The sequence below is a fragment of the Palaemon carinicauda genome, chromosome 11 (genome assembly GCF_036898095.1).
Source record: "Palaemon carinicauda isolate YSFRI2023 chromosome 11, ASM3689809v2, whole genome shotgun sequence".
Classification (NCBI taxonomy): Eukaryota; Metazoa; Arthropoda; class Malacostraca; order Decapoda; family Palaemonidae; genus Palaemon; species Palaemon carinicauda.
The window spans coordinates 111,798,673-111,813,313 of record NC_090735.1 but is presented as its reverse complement, the minus strand read 5'-3'; positions in this window follow the sequence as shown (position 1 = coordinate 111,813,313).

Here is a 14,641-nt window from a genome sequence, read left to right as displayed (position 1 = left end):
CCGTGGGCGTATAGCATCCTGCTTTTCCAACTTGGGTTGTAGCTTAGCATTTAATAATGATAATAATAATAATGATAGTTATTGTTAGGAGCTGAATAGTTTTTATTAAAAGCTGAGATTATGGAATGGCAAACTTACGCCCTCTAGCCCAAGTCTGAAGAAAATCGGGTAAAAGAGAAGGCAGGAGGACGGTGTTTGTCAAAACCATGAAGTAAACGGTACACTTGCCTATGAATAGAAGATAAATTGTGAAGTCGTTTAAAGAATGCAGGGAAGGTATTTGTAAATTGGTTGTACAAGATTAGAAGGGTAGAAACAGCTACTGGATTGTAATCCAAGGATGAACAAGGTAATATTTTAATGTGTGTGTCTGTATGCATGTATTATGAATCATATTTTATTGCCAATACTCCTTTGTGGGATTCTTCAGAGAAAAGATGTTGGGGAGGGAGGCGGAGAATTAGATGGAGAGAACAAGTTTGAAGGTAGAGGATGGGGCGCATCAGAAAAAAGACCCCTTAATGTAAGGATAACGGTAGACTTTTATTCTGATAATTTTTATGATGTGACTTCGTAGATTAAATTTTCATGTTATGTATTTTCATGATTTTTACTACGTAATGTTAGTTTTATGTTTATCATTTATATTTTTTTTTTTTATTTATTTTCCTTTTGTAATTTTTTGTTCCACAGATCGTTAAGGTGTTATTTCTTTGTGGCCAGTATGGGGAGATTCTTCAGGTTTTCAGGTCTTTGATTGAAGTGCAAATTGTTAATTTTGGCTATTATTTTGAAAGAAAAAATCTGCATGTTGTCTTATGAACATTACCCAGTCTTCTATTTACTTTTCCTTACCTACAATAACAACAAGTGCATCGGTTTCCAGTCCACTTCAAGACAAAAGGAGTTTGACCATTTTCATTACCATTCTGGCCACTGTGGATTAGTGATGGTGAGACACTTTAGTCTGATCGCTCACAGCAAACCAAATTAGTATGGGTGGCCCTGGCTAATACAGCTTTATCGATAATGACGATACACAAACCCTTTCACCATGTTAGATCAATTAACCTCAAGATTGAATTTAAAAAAGCAGGTTCCAATTTTTGAAATATCCCTGAATAATTATATGTGCAAATATAACGGTAGTTACCTAGGAGTTGCTAGGGACACTAAAATTAAGGTAATCTTCAAACGAAAAAATTGTGTGGTTTGTTTATTACCCATTTAATATTAGCTGTGATGTAACGGAATAAGGTTTTGTCGGTAGGATTTGTGTAGCAGTTGGTTAGACCTACAGATTTTTGGAGCTGTTACTTTTGTAATGGAAAGCTGTACAGACATACTTCATCTCTCTCTCTCTCTCTCTCTCTCTCTCTCTCTCTCTCTCTCTCTCTCTCTCTCTCTCTCTCTCTCTCTCTCTGTATGGGCAGCAGAATCCCGGAGCTGACTGAGCTTTCCATGAAAGTGCTTTTACATACCGGCATCATCATCAGTGTATTTAGTCTCTATTCATCAACAAACCAATTTTTCTCATATCTTTTAACATTTTTTTTTTTATCCCTTGTGGTTTTATCTCTATCTCTTCCTGCTTTGAGTTTTCCTGCAGTGGTTTTCCCCCCTCAAGTCACCTTATCGCCCTCTTCCACACCGAAAGAGAAAGAGGTAAAAGTGGGTATAAGAAAAAGAGGAGCGTGCCATGACCCAAACACGAGGTAATAAGAACTTTTGGACATTCTTTTCGCAACAACTTTCCCACGGCGACGTGTTGGGACGCCGGCTCACACTGCAATTTCTGAACTGGACGCCGACCTACGAAGTGATGACACTGTAGCAAGCGAGGAACCAGCCAACTTCTCGTCCTCCGTATTTTATTTTATTTTTTTATGATTGCTCTGGAGTATTTTATGAAACTCTCAACAATTCCGAAGAGGAGAACCATCGCATGTCGGCAATTATTTTGAGCTTGGCGAATTATTTTCTGCGCATTTTAAAACTTTTTTTTTTGGGGGGGGGAGGGGTGGGGGGAGGAAGGTTGTCCTCCCCTTTTTGTTTTCAGTTATGTTTCTCATTCTGGGCGTTGTTAATTATTTGTTACTTTTAACGATGAATGGATTTTTTTTTTCTTTTATTGAATTCATGTTCACCAATTGTCGTACATAACCACCTAACGTTGACTTTTATTGTCTCAGGATGTTAGACATAATTTTTAGCAATGATACATATTAAGGATAAAATGATGGCGTATGTATAACTAGGCTACATCTGTGATTGGGTCGTTATGTTTATTGATTATAATGTAAATTGTGTTCTAATATAGCACATTATTCAATATATATTGTATATTGCATAGAACTGTATTGTTTAACTAAAATGAAGGCTTTTACTATCTGGTCTTCATTTGAACAATTATGCATGCTGTTCTTTGAATATTCAAATGTATTGGAAAAAATGTTAACCGTATTATATCTAGATTGGGTCGAAAAAATCAGTTACACAGTAAGCGAGCATATATATATATATATATATATATATATATATATATATATATATATATATATATATATATATATATATATATATATATATATATATATATATATTTAATAAGTGCAGTATATGTATAGATTTATAATTGTATATAATATACAGTATATACACGTATGTATGTTTGTATATAGAGATTATCATTATATATATATATATATATATATATATATATATATATATATATATATATATATATATATATATATGTGTGTGTGTGTGTGTGTGTGTGTATATATATATATATATATATATATATATATATATATATATATATATATTTATATATATGTGTGTGTGTGTGTGTGTGTATATATATATATATATATATATATATATATATATATAGAGAGAGAGAGAGAGAGAGAGAGAGAGAGAGAGAGAGAGAGAGAGAGAGAGAGAGAGAGAGAGAGAGAGAGAGAGAGAGAGATGTATATACTGTATTATAATTTGATAGTTTCATGAATATTGCAAGCGATCTGAAATATAGATGGGAAAGGAGTTGGAATTTGAACTCAAATATCAGTATTTAATATTTATAGAGATGCGTTTTTTTGTCTGCCTCTTAATGTAGTTACACATGATTGGAAACGTTACCCTGGTGAGAGCTTCTGTAATCTCAAGGACTTTTATAATCTATGATAATCTGCAATGGAAAGGATCCGAAGATGGCTGTCGTTTGTGCATTGCCTAGAAACTGCTGTCGGGGAGACGTCCCAGGCTGGCAGTAATTTGGATCGTTCAGTCTCAAATTAGTTCGTGATTACAGAGGTAAACAGTTTGCATCTCGCAAGCAGTCAATCTTCCAATTTGGGAATTGGGGAATAGGGGTTCTCTCTCTCTCTCTCTCTCTCTCTCTCTCTCTCTCTCTCTCTCTCTCTCTCTCTCTCTCTCTCTCTCAAGCTCCAAACATTTTTCCATTTCCTGTTCTTGTTAAGACCATGCCCAGGCTCATTAACGAGAACCAATCTCATGTTAGTGCTGATTGAAATCCGGTCCATCCTCTGAATTTTCTTTTATTTGGTCTTCTGCTTTTATTTTGAAATATCAGATGTTTTAGTTCTGGTTCGTTTGCGTATATTAAACTCACTTTTTTTAATTTTTTCATTTTTTTAATTTAAAATTTTCTTTTCATCATTTGAAAAAGCTTTGTTTGTGGATGGCCGGTGTTGTTTTAATGCGTTGTGGTATCCTCAGTTCATTTTCGAAAAGTATCCAGTTCCAGATCGATAACAATTCGAGTTCCTTTTCCAGGTTGTTTGTTACCGATTCCATCTTGCATCTCCTTGTCCAGAATTAACAAGTTAGCCCTCCCCACTCCTCCCCTTGCTTAAGCCTACGATGTTCATAAAGCAAAGCGTGAGAGCTCCATCGCATGAACTTCGATAACGACCCTCAGTCTGAGTTTGGCGGATGAAAGCTCCATTGAGCTGCCAGAGCAAATACGAAGCCTTAATTCAAAGGCATAAGTAAGGATAAGTAAACGACTAATTTCGCCGTTGCCGGCCATTTCGGCATGATTACCCGAGATCAGGAATGGCTCTTATGCTAACAAAGGGAATTCTCAAAAGATTCCAAATTGACGCTTTCACTCTGCTTAGATAATCAGGGTTACCGTGATTAAAGGATCCCCCTTGGAACGCTTTCAGGAGGGCCGGGGGTTATTGGAGGAGGCAGAAGTGAATTTAGGTTGCTATGGCATAGACAGAAGCCAAGGGTTCTGTTCTGCCGTTTTTGGGACCTTGAGCCTGTTGGAATGTAAAAATAAATATAGGTAAAGTAGTAGCTATTGCGATTCTTGTCGTTCTTTATCACCAGCAGCCAATTTGGTGTCGGTGGTAATTATGTTGTAATGTACCAAAGAAAGCCTTTGATACATTAAGTCAAACCCATACAAATTAGCACTGATAAAACGTCAAAAATAAAAGTAATTTAGCTCCATTAAGGAACTTTATCATGCACTTTCGTATATGGGTGTTGGATTGGATGTTATGAGTTACTACCGTCTTCAAGGCGTATGTTTTTATATTCACTGAATAATTTCTTATACATGGAAGTTGTGGGAAGATTTTGGGATTTGTTCATTCGGAATATATTTGTTTTTATGTGCATCGGTTTTTGCTTTTTCAGTTAAAAAACAATGGTGACAAATCCTTTGCCATTGTACTTTATCTACTTAAGCAGTACCTCCACTTTTTCGATTGTGTGGCCATCTTACCTTAAGTACTTACTAAGCATTTGGTGGCGGAACTTTGCTCATTGAAATATAGACCGGAAACGCTGATACTGGACAGGACAAGATTTTTGTTCTTTTATGATAACATGAATTACATAAAGACCAAAAAGACTACAGATGATATGCTCCGGGTTATATGTGTTCAAGGCCCGATGTGGTTCCTAACTTTCCCAACTAGTAATCGCGAAGCCACAAATGTCTAAACTGCTGCATGGATTCGTTCCCAATCTCTTCAAGTATTTACATTGAAAGGTTTGAAAACAGTCCTTTATTCCTTGGGACTTCTCTATTTTATCAGGGTTCCATAGGAAGAATTTTCAAATGTTCAGTTGAAGTAAAAGATAAAATATAAAAGATGTTGCAGGGTCACAGTTTTTATTTTCAAATAAAAGGCGTATTTTCATGTTGGGTAATCCATGCGTATTTGTGTGTGCTTTTACGTTGAATCAGGAGAATAGGCTACCTGTTGCCCTTATCAAAAAGATACTGGAACAGGAAAGTAAGAATGTAAATAACAGTTTAAGAAGAGATAACTGTGCTGACATTTTACATATGGAATACTTTGTCAGCCACAGTAGATAAAGTTATGAATTTCAACTTCATCCAAATATAACAGTTATAGAAGGCATCTGCATGAGAAGTTATTTGCGTGCTAATTATAAAAGGTGAAATAACTAAGAAGTATGTGTAAATACGAAACGCAACTTAACTAACACGGAAACTCCCAAGGTCATCATTGTGTAATCAGAGCAATCATCATTATGGATTAGGGATACGAGAGGGACGGGGTTGGGTGGGGGTGGGGGTTGCTCCTATGCTATGAGAAAGCAAATCCTAATTTGGAAATGTTGCGTGAATGTGGCTTCACGAGAAGTACCACCACCATCACGAACCAGCATTTAATCGAGGCCCGGTGAAGATTCAGATGTGTTTGGATGGGGTCTATGTAAACATTGTGCTTGTTTACCTTCGAGTATCATGGGAGCATTTCAAGGTGTAGGGAGACTGGTGCCCTCCCGCCACATGTTCGAGGTGTTTGAAAAGGGCTCCCGGAGGTGATGATGCTGTTTCTTCGAGCTGCGAAAGACGAAAATACGCTTCTTCGGACTTCAGGAGGTGATATCGCTGTTTTGAAATTAGGGAGCGACTTATGCCCTGCTTTGGACTTTTAAAGGTAATACTTCTTCGAACGCTTGGAGGTAGAGATTTGGCTTCGAATTTGTGGATATACGATGCTGCTTCTTGCAAGTTTTCTAGCGCTGCGGCAGCTTCGAACATTTTAAAGTCTATGGTGCATATCTTCTTTTTATAAAGTCTATGGTATATTTATTCTTTTTATAAAGTCTCTGGTCCTTTTCTTCTTTTTATAAAATCTATGGTGCATTTTTTCTTTTTCTTTTTATAAAGTCTATGGTGCATATCCTTTTTTAGGGACTATATATATATATATATATATATATATATATATATATATATAGTATATATATATATATATATATATATATATATGTATATGTGTGTGTATATATATATATATATATATATATGGAAGAATTGTAGAGGGAAAGTATGATAAATAAGTCTTTATCCTGCACTGATCACGTTCTTGTTCTGTAGAAAGTTAGGCACCAATAAATCATTGGAATTTCCTACAAGAAAAATATGCCAAAACACAAAAATGGAAGGAAGGTCATTTTGTTGGTAATAACAATAAAAGCAATTATGAAGTTTAATAAGCTTAATTCTTAGTTTAATGCAAAGTAACAAAAGTATAATATGTTATTGATATAATCCAAAAACGATAGAATATAAGTAGACAAGTTAGCAAATTTCTTCAGTATGTATCAGACAGAGATGCAGTGTGAGTAGATTATCTCTTAATACTGTACCCATCTTGGGTAATGTATATTATAATACACTTCATTTATTATTAATCAAGTTTAATACCTGAAAATACCCTCAAAACACTAAAACAAATAATCAGCAGCAGCAAGTAAGTATTATTAAGAAAAAAAAAAAAACAAAAGAATTTTAAATAGAAAATTATTTCAATATTTTTTTTTTTTTTGAATAAAGAACATAAATGATCTGAAAATCAGTAACAACGTTAAAATAGATATGTCATATATAAACTATGAAGAGAGACTTATGTCAGCCTGTTCATCATAAAAACATTCACTACAAGTTTGAATTTCTGAAGTTCAATTCCCTGATTAGGAAGATCATTCCATAATCTGGTCATAACTGGAATGAAACTTCTAGAATACTCTTTAGTATTTACCCTTATGAAGGAGAAGGCAAGCCTTAGAATTAACTGTATTCCTTGTACTATGTAGAATATGGTACTGTCTGGAAAGACCTGAATGCAAAAGATGGTCAAAATTAAAAAAAATCTTATGCAACATGCGCAAAAAACTAATTGGTCGTAGGCGTCAAAGATTAATATCCAGATCAGGAATAAGAAATTTAATAGACCACAAGTTTGTGGCCAACAGATTTAAATGAGAGTCAGCAACCGAAGACCAGACAGGAGAACAATACTCGAAACAAAGTAGAATGAAAGAATTAAAGTATTTCTTCACTAAGAAATTTTTTTGTGCAATTGAAGAAGAAACCGACTGAATGTGTTTCTTAAAAGTAAATCTGCCATCAAGAATTACAACCAAACTTTTAAAGGAGTTGTATATAGTTAAAGAAACATTGTAAATGATGAGATATTGATGTTGAGGAGCCACTGTCATCGACCAAATTATAGTCATAATTTGAGTTTTGTCAGGGTTCAACTTCATGCCCCATAATTTGTACCATGCACTAATTTTACCCAGATCTCTATTAAAGGATTCAGCAACCCAGGAGATAGAATTGAGTAAAGAAAGTAGCATCATCTGCATTTGAAACATTATTTTCTTCGCCAAACAACATTATTTTCTTGCCCAAACAACATAATCGTGTTTATAGTATGAAGAGTAATGGGCCAATACCAATACTTTGAGGAACCCTAGATATCACATTTCTATACTCAATGTAGTGCCCATCAACAACAATTCTTAACGATGTATTACTTAAAAATTCATTATTGATATTAAGAAAAGATCCATGTACTCTTATCTGTTTTGAGTTGACTATAACCGTTTATGTAATGACACTGAAACCAATAATTGATTGTTATATTATATAAAGGAAGAGTTAATGATGAATCAAAATTGTAGGTATTGTCAAGTAAAGTAGGTGTTAGGAAGTGGATATTTGTTTTATTTTCAATTAATACCTTAAGTTAAAGGTACTGAAAACATGTTATGGGCTACTCGTAACCAAACTTAACTCTCAAAGTTCTAATTCATTATACTTTGGTAGAACTTCAAAAGTTCAAACTTGCAACAATTTTTTTTTTTTTTTTAATTGGACACATTGTCTTTTTATAGTTTATGTATGAAAGATCTGTTTTAATTTTGTTACTGTTCTAAAATATTTTATTTTAATTGTTCATTACTTTTCATATAGTTTATTTATTTCCGTCCTTCCTTTCTTCAAAGGGCTATATTTCCTTGTTAAAGACCTGGGGCTTATAACATCCTGCTTTTCCAACTACGATTGTACCTTAGTTAATGATGATGATGATATTAATAATAATAATTATAATATGATGATGATGATGATGATGTGTCGCATGTTTTTCTCATCGTAGTTTCTTGCGAGTCTTTCTTTGTGCAAAAACCTTCAAAACGCTTCAAGTACACACCAAATTCTCTCTCTCTCTCTCTCTCTCTCTCTCTCTCTCTCTCTCTCTCTAATGTAGTGGCAATACTGCCATTTCAAAACAACCCTTTATTTATGTCTTATTACCTAGGAAAAAAAAGACATAGATGTATTTCCTTTAAATTCAGTATGTCTCTGGACTTATGTGGTGAATTATGGACTGGTTGGTTAGTCGTCGATTGTTGCACGTGGCGTCTATTATTGGAGAGAGAGAGAGAGAGAGAGAGAGAGAGAGAGAGAGAGAGGGGGGGTGCGGCTAGGTAATTTCTCTGTCAACATGTACTTCATTTCATCATCATTAAAACTTCCTAACCTCGATCAGGAAATTTTCACAGTTGGGCGTGGTCATCAGTAAGACATTGTGTCTGTCCTTCGTAGACTTCACACTCCAAAGATCTGAAATTTCTGTGTTATTATCCCGAGAAATTAGAAAATTTAGAGGGGAATTTATACGTTTGATGTATGCGATTGTCATTTTAGACACTCATTCGTGTACGTCAGGAATTTGGTGTTTACTATTACGTTTTTTTTTTTTTTTTTTTTTTTTTTTTTTTTTTTTTTTTTTTTTTTTTTTCAAAACTTATGACCTGTGATATTCATCTTAAGAGCCTTCAGTTTTTTACAAGTTTGCTGATATACATTTAGTGAACGGATGTGAGTAGGCTTATGTATTCTTTTAGTTATTTACCTTGTTTTTTGGTAGCCGTGAGATTAAGCCCACACCTGTTATCGAGTATCAAGAAATCGGCCGGAATGAGCCAGTCTTCCCTAAAGTCGTAATGAGTGACACTTGGCGGCTTATGAGGTGTAACTTGCGAGGAATCGTGAGCATGAGTGTGCTCGGTAGAGATGAAAGTGATTAGGCCGTTGTGGTGAAGGTTAATGAGTTTTCAGGTTTCAAATGCCACAGCGAAGGAACTGTTAAAAGCCAGAATTATTACGTGTGAGATTAGTCTTTCAAGATTTCTTTTAGAGATGTTTGTTTTGGGGGAAAGGGGTTAGCTACTGCGTATCTGTTGGCACCGTTTTCGAAGGCATTGCGACGTCAATGAGTCGTGAGTTTATATCTGCTGTAGGTATTTACAGATCTGACACCATTATTTTCATGTGTTTAATTAGGTTTAGGAATTTAGAATTACATATATATCTCCAATAGATGAGTTACTTTCAGTCTCCGTTTCTTGTAGTCCACCCCTACTTTTTGTTGCGAGTCATACAATCGGTATTATCCTTATCCGCATGTAGTTAAAGACAGATAATTCACTACTGTTTGGTATTATAGAGACGACATTACGCGACCACGTTAGTCTGGCCACTTCTTACAAAATATTTCAACGTAATTTCCTCACATTTTGATCGCATGTTAGTTATATAAAACGTATATTGATAGTTTTATGGAAACTTATTGAAGATTAAAGTGAATACAACCCCGTCAGATTCATATGTAAAAGTCTATAGATGTAGGTGGTTAGGCACCCCTCGTGCAGTTCAGCGGTTGACTTTTGACTTGTATATTTAGGGTCAGTAAAAAACACTCCTGTACCTCTCCGGCCCTAATCTTCTACTCATGCCATCGCAGTATGAAAAAGCGAGGCGTCTAGCTTTTAAGCAGTTCTCTACTTTACTCATGCATGCTCTTTTTTTCTCAAATTTTGATTTTTTACCCCAAATTCATTTTGAATGTATTTTTTTCTGTATCGGTTTATTTTCCCTTTTTGAATTGAGGATATTTATATTATAATATATATATATATATATATATATATATGTGTTATTTTCTGGTTTATTTTCCTTTATTGAATACACACACACACACACACACACATATATATATATATATATATAATATATATATATATATATATATATATATATATACATATATGTATATATATTTATATATATATATATATATATATACATATATACATATATACATATATATATATATATATATATAGAGAGAGAGAGAGAGAGAGAGAGAGAGAGAGAGAGAGAGAGAGAGAGAGAGAGAGAGAGAGAGATTTTATTTATGCTTGTTTTAGTGATAATGAAATCATATACGAAGAACACTTGTCTGAAATGAACTTTAACTACGTCTTAACAACATCCGTTAGTTTCTTGTATTAGTGAGTCGCTCCAAAGCTTTCGTGAGATTAAATTCAGACCTAAAATTAAGATTTTTTTTTAGAATCTTGTGTGCGTGTTTGATTTGATATATTTATAGGTCTCGGGGTTGAATTTTTCTTTTTTAAACTTCTCGGGATGGCGTTTTTGGGTAGAAATTCACCCGATAATTGGATTATATCCCTCCCTCTTAGAATCTTCATTTAATATTCATTTTGCTAAGAAACTCAGAGATATTTTGCATTTATAATAGAGTAAATCCATCCTCAAAGGTCATCATCTTAAATCATAACTACGTGGTTTTGTGTAAGTTTATCTCTTTCTGTCGTCGTCGTTTATTTTATTTTTCTCGTTTACAACTGTTCTTCGGAGGAGTTTCAATATTTTAGATGATTGTTCTTCAATTGATCCGCCCAAATTACCTCAGCTTGGTTAAGGCAACATTTCTCTCTCTCTCTCTCTCTCTCTCTCTCTCTCTCTCTCTCGTTCAATGGACATGTAATGTTTTTTTTATTTAGTTTGTCATTTGTACATAGATCTTTATCTTTCATCTTCATGGCCTCCAGTGATGAATTAGGTAATTGATTTTATTGATGTTATGTTTAGATGAGTACAATGTGAAATGTGGCGTTCTGTAATTAATCTTCGCATTCAATTTATGGCATTCGTCTCCTGAAAAACGTAGAAATTGCATCCTCCCTTCAAGGTATTTAGTTCCCTTTGAAGTGTGTGGAGGAAAACTTAATAACATTAGGGGTCGGGAGATTATGGCAGTATAACACGAAAGGGTTGAATGTGGAATGCAATAAGGTCGTCTGAATGTTAGATGTTACTGAAAATGGTTTTCTGTTGAAAGACGTCACGTCGTCGGGATGCCATTCTAAATCTGGGAATGATAAATGTGTTTGGTTGGTTGGATGAAAGATAGGAGGGGGAGGGAGAGTAGGTGAGATTTTAAGTCTACTTTTTTTCATTTATTTATTAAGATTTTGTTTTGCTATGTGTAAAATGTAAAGGTGCTTTCGATCATTCTGCAAGAACAAGATACTCTATAAAGAAGATTCGAGTCATGAGATGATATTAATACGATATTGCTGTCGGAAGGATTGTTTAGACATTTTTAAATGAAAAATAGTCTTGATTTGATCATCTGTCCAAGAAAAACAAATAAAAGCAAGTTGTAGAGGAAAAGGAAAAATTAAATTAGATAAGAATGTGGACATGCAGTAACAAAATGTGACAGTGGGAATGCATCAAATTAATGTTTTGTTGATGGAGACGTAAATTAAAAGAAAAATGTAAGCGTCGTAGCTTGTAAGAGGGGGATGGCGGATCATGTAATAACAATTTGGAAGGTAGCAGGTTGCCCATGGCACCAGTCGCCCGTTGAGATACTACCGCTAGAGAGTTTTGAGATCCTTTGACTGGCCAGACAGTACTATATTGGATCCTTCTCTTTGGTTACGGTTCTTTCCCTTTGCCTACACATACACCGAATAGTCTGGCCTATTCTTTACAGATTCTCTTCTGTCCTCATACACCTGACAACACTGAGCTTATCAAACAATTCTTCTTCACCAAAGGGGTTAATTACTACACTGTAATTGTTCAGTGGCCACTCTCCTCTTGGTAAGGGTAGAAGACTCTTTAGCTATGGTAAACAGCTCTTCTAGGAGAAGGACACTCCAAAATCAAACCATTGTTTTCTAAGTCTTGGATAGTGCCATAGCCTCTGTACCATGGTCTTCCACTGTCTTGGGTTAGAGTTCTATGACGGGCCGAGAGAGGAGTTGTGAACTCAAAGGCAGATTGGAAACGACTGAGTTATATATTAAGGAACACTCTTCTTTATATACAAAACCTCAAGGCAACAGGACATAACATGTTCAAGAGACAGACAATGTTCAGAGCAAAATGGAAGACATGAATTTTCATGTTCGTTTGAGTGCGAGGGAAGAGCGAGGATACAAGCATATTATATACAAAAGGAATTATGTACAATTGTGTGACACACGGTTGTTACATGGCTCTCCCTCTAAAAATGACATACTATACATGTTAAATAGGTGCCCTGAATCTGGAGAGGTAGTAGTAAAAACTGCGCCGATTAGCGACAGTGAGTGGCTGTAGAAGTCGTTGGTTTGGGTGCGAGCGAGTGGTGGATGATGGGTGGCTGTTGCCGCTCCGGCTCGTCACGGGGTAGGCGAGTGTGTCCTACGGCATTCATAGGCGTGTCCTACGGCATTCATAGGCGAGTGTGTCCTACGGCATTCATAGGCGTGTCCTACGGCATTCATAGGCGAGTGTGTCCTACGGCATTCATAGGCGAGTGTGTCCTACGGCATTCATAGGCGAGTGTGTCCTACGGCATTCATAGGCGTGTCCTACGGCATTCATAGGCGAGTGTGTTCTACGGCATTCATAGGCGTGTATCCTACGGCATTCATAGGCGTGTGTCCTACGGCATTCATAGGCCTACGGCATTCATAGGCGTGTGTCCTACGGCATTCAAAGGCGTGTCATACGACATTCACGTCAGCTTCGGTTGAAGTTGAATAGGTGTCCTCTTCGTCACGAGTGGAGGCGTTGATGGAGGTTTGAAGGTCATGAAGTGGGTTCACATCACGAGGAGAGCCGTCTGCGGCAGGTTGCAGGCGAGTGATACTGGTCATTTTCCCGAGGGTGAGCGAAGCCCTTTGGTCCCCCAACGGTTGCTGAGAGAGCTGAAAAGGCGTTGCTATACGGGCGGCTGGTGACGGCGAGTACTGCTGCAGAAGGTATGCGTTGACGGCGTCATAGTAACGGTGAGAGGTGGAGGGGGGGAGGTGGGAGGAGCGAGTCACTCCGGGGTCACCAATGTGACAGGCCGAGAGAGGAGTTGTGAACTCAAAGGCAGATTGGAAACGACTGAGTTATATATTAAGGAACACTCTTCTTTATATACAAAACCTCAAGGCAACAGGACATAACATGTTCAAGAGACAGACAATGTTCAGAGCAAAACGGCAGACATGAATTTTCATGTTCGTTTGAGTGCGAGGGAAGAGCGAGGATACAAGCATATTATATACAAAAGGAATTATGTACAATTGTGTGACACACGGTTGGTACAGTTCTCTACTTTGAGGGTATACTCGAGCACACTATTCTATCTAATTTCTCTTTTTCTTTTTTTGTTAAAGGATTTACAGTTTATATAGGATATATTTATTTTAATGTTGTTGCTGTCCTTGGGATATGTTATTTTCCCTTCTTTCCTTTCCTCACTGGTCTGTTTTCCCTGTTGGTGCCCCTGGGCTTATAGCGTTCTGCTTTTCCAACAAGGGTTGTAGCTTAGCTTTTAATAATAATAATAATAATAATAATAATGCTGTTTATTTAACACAAATTTCGACATTAATTTTACCTTTTATAGTTATCGAATGTATGTAACATTTTATACAGATGTCAAAATTGTCAATTATTTTTTCAGCCTGTGTTATCAGATTGGATATATATTAGATGGAAAAGTATTGAAAAGCATAGTAAAATACACTTGCAATTTTCCCGTAAAAACTGTGAAAATCCTTGAGTAAGTGTTGCCAGGCATTTGCCGTTTAAAAAACGGATATATTGACGTGAAGGAGTGATATTACGGTCACCCACCCGTAAAAGATAATAACAGAGTAGGGTAAAAATTACGGTATATTTTACGGATGATTTCCGATTAAAATTACGGTTTTTTAACAGTGAACTCGTGAAGAAAACTGAACAAATGAAGATAGAAAAATGAGCAAATAACCATATGTATATTTGTTAATAGGTGTAATCAAACAGGTTATAAATTTGAACGAAAGAGGCATTGCGTGTTATAATGGTATTGCAACTAAGTTATATTTGCTCTCATTATCAACATTAACACACGTCCAGATCTTTGTTTCGCATTAGGCCGGGACAAGAACTGTAATAAGTGTAGTATATTATACGTACTTCGCT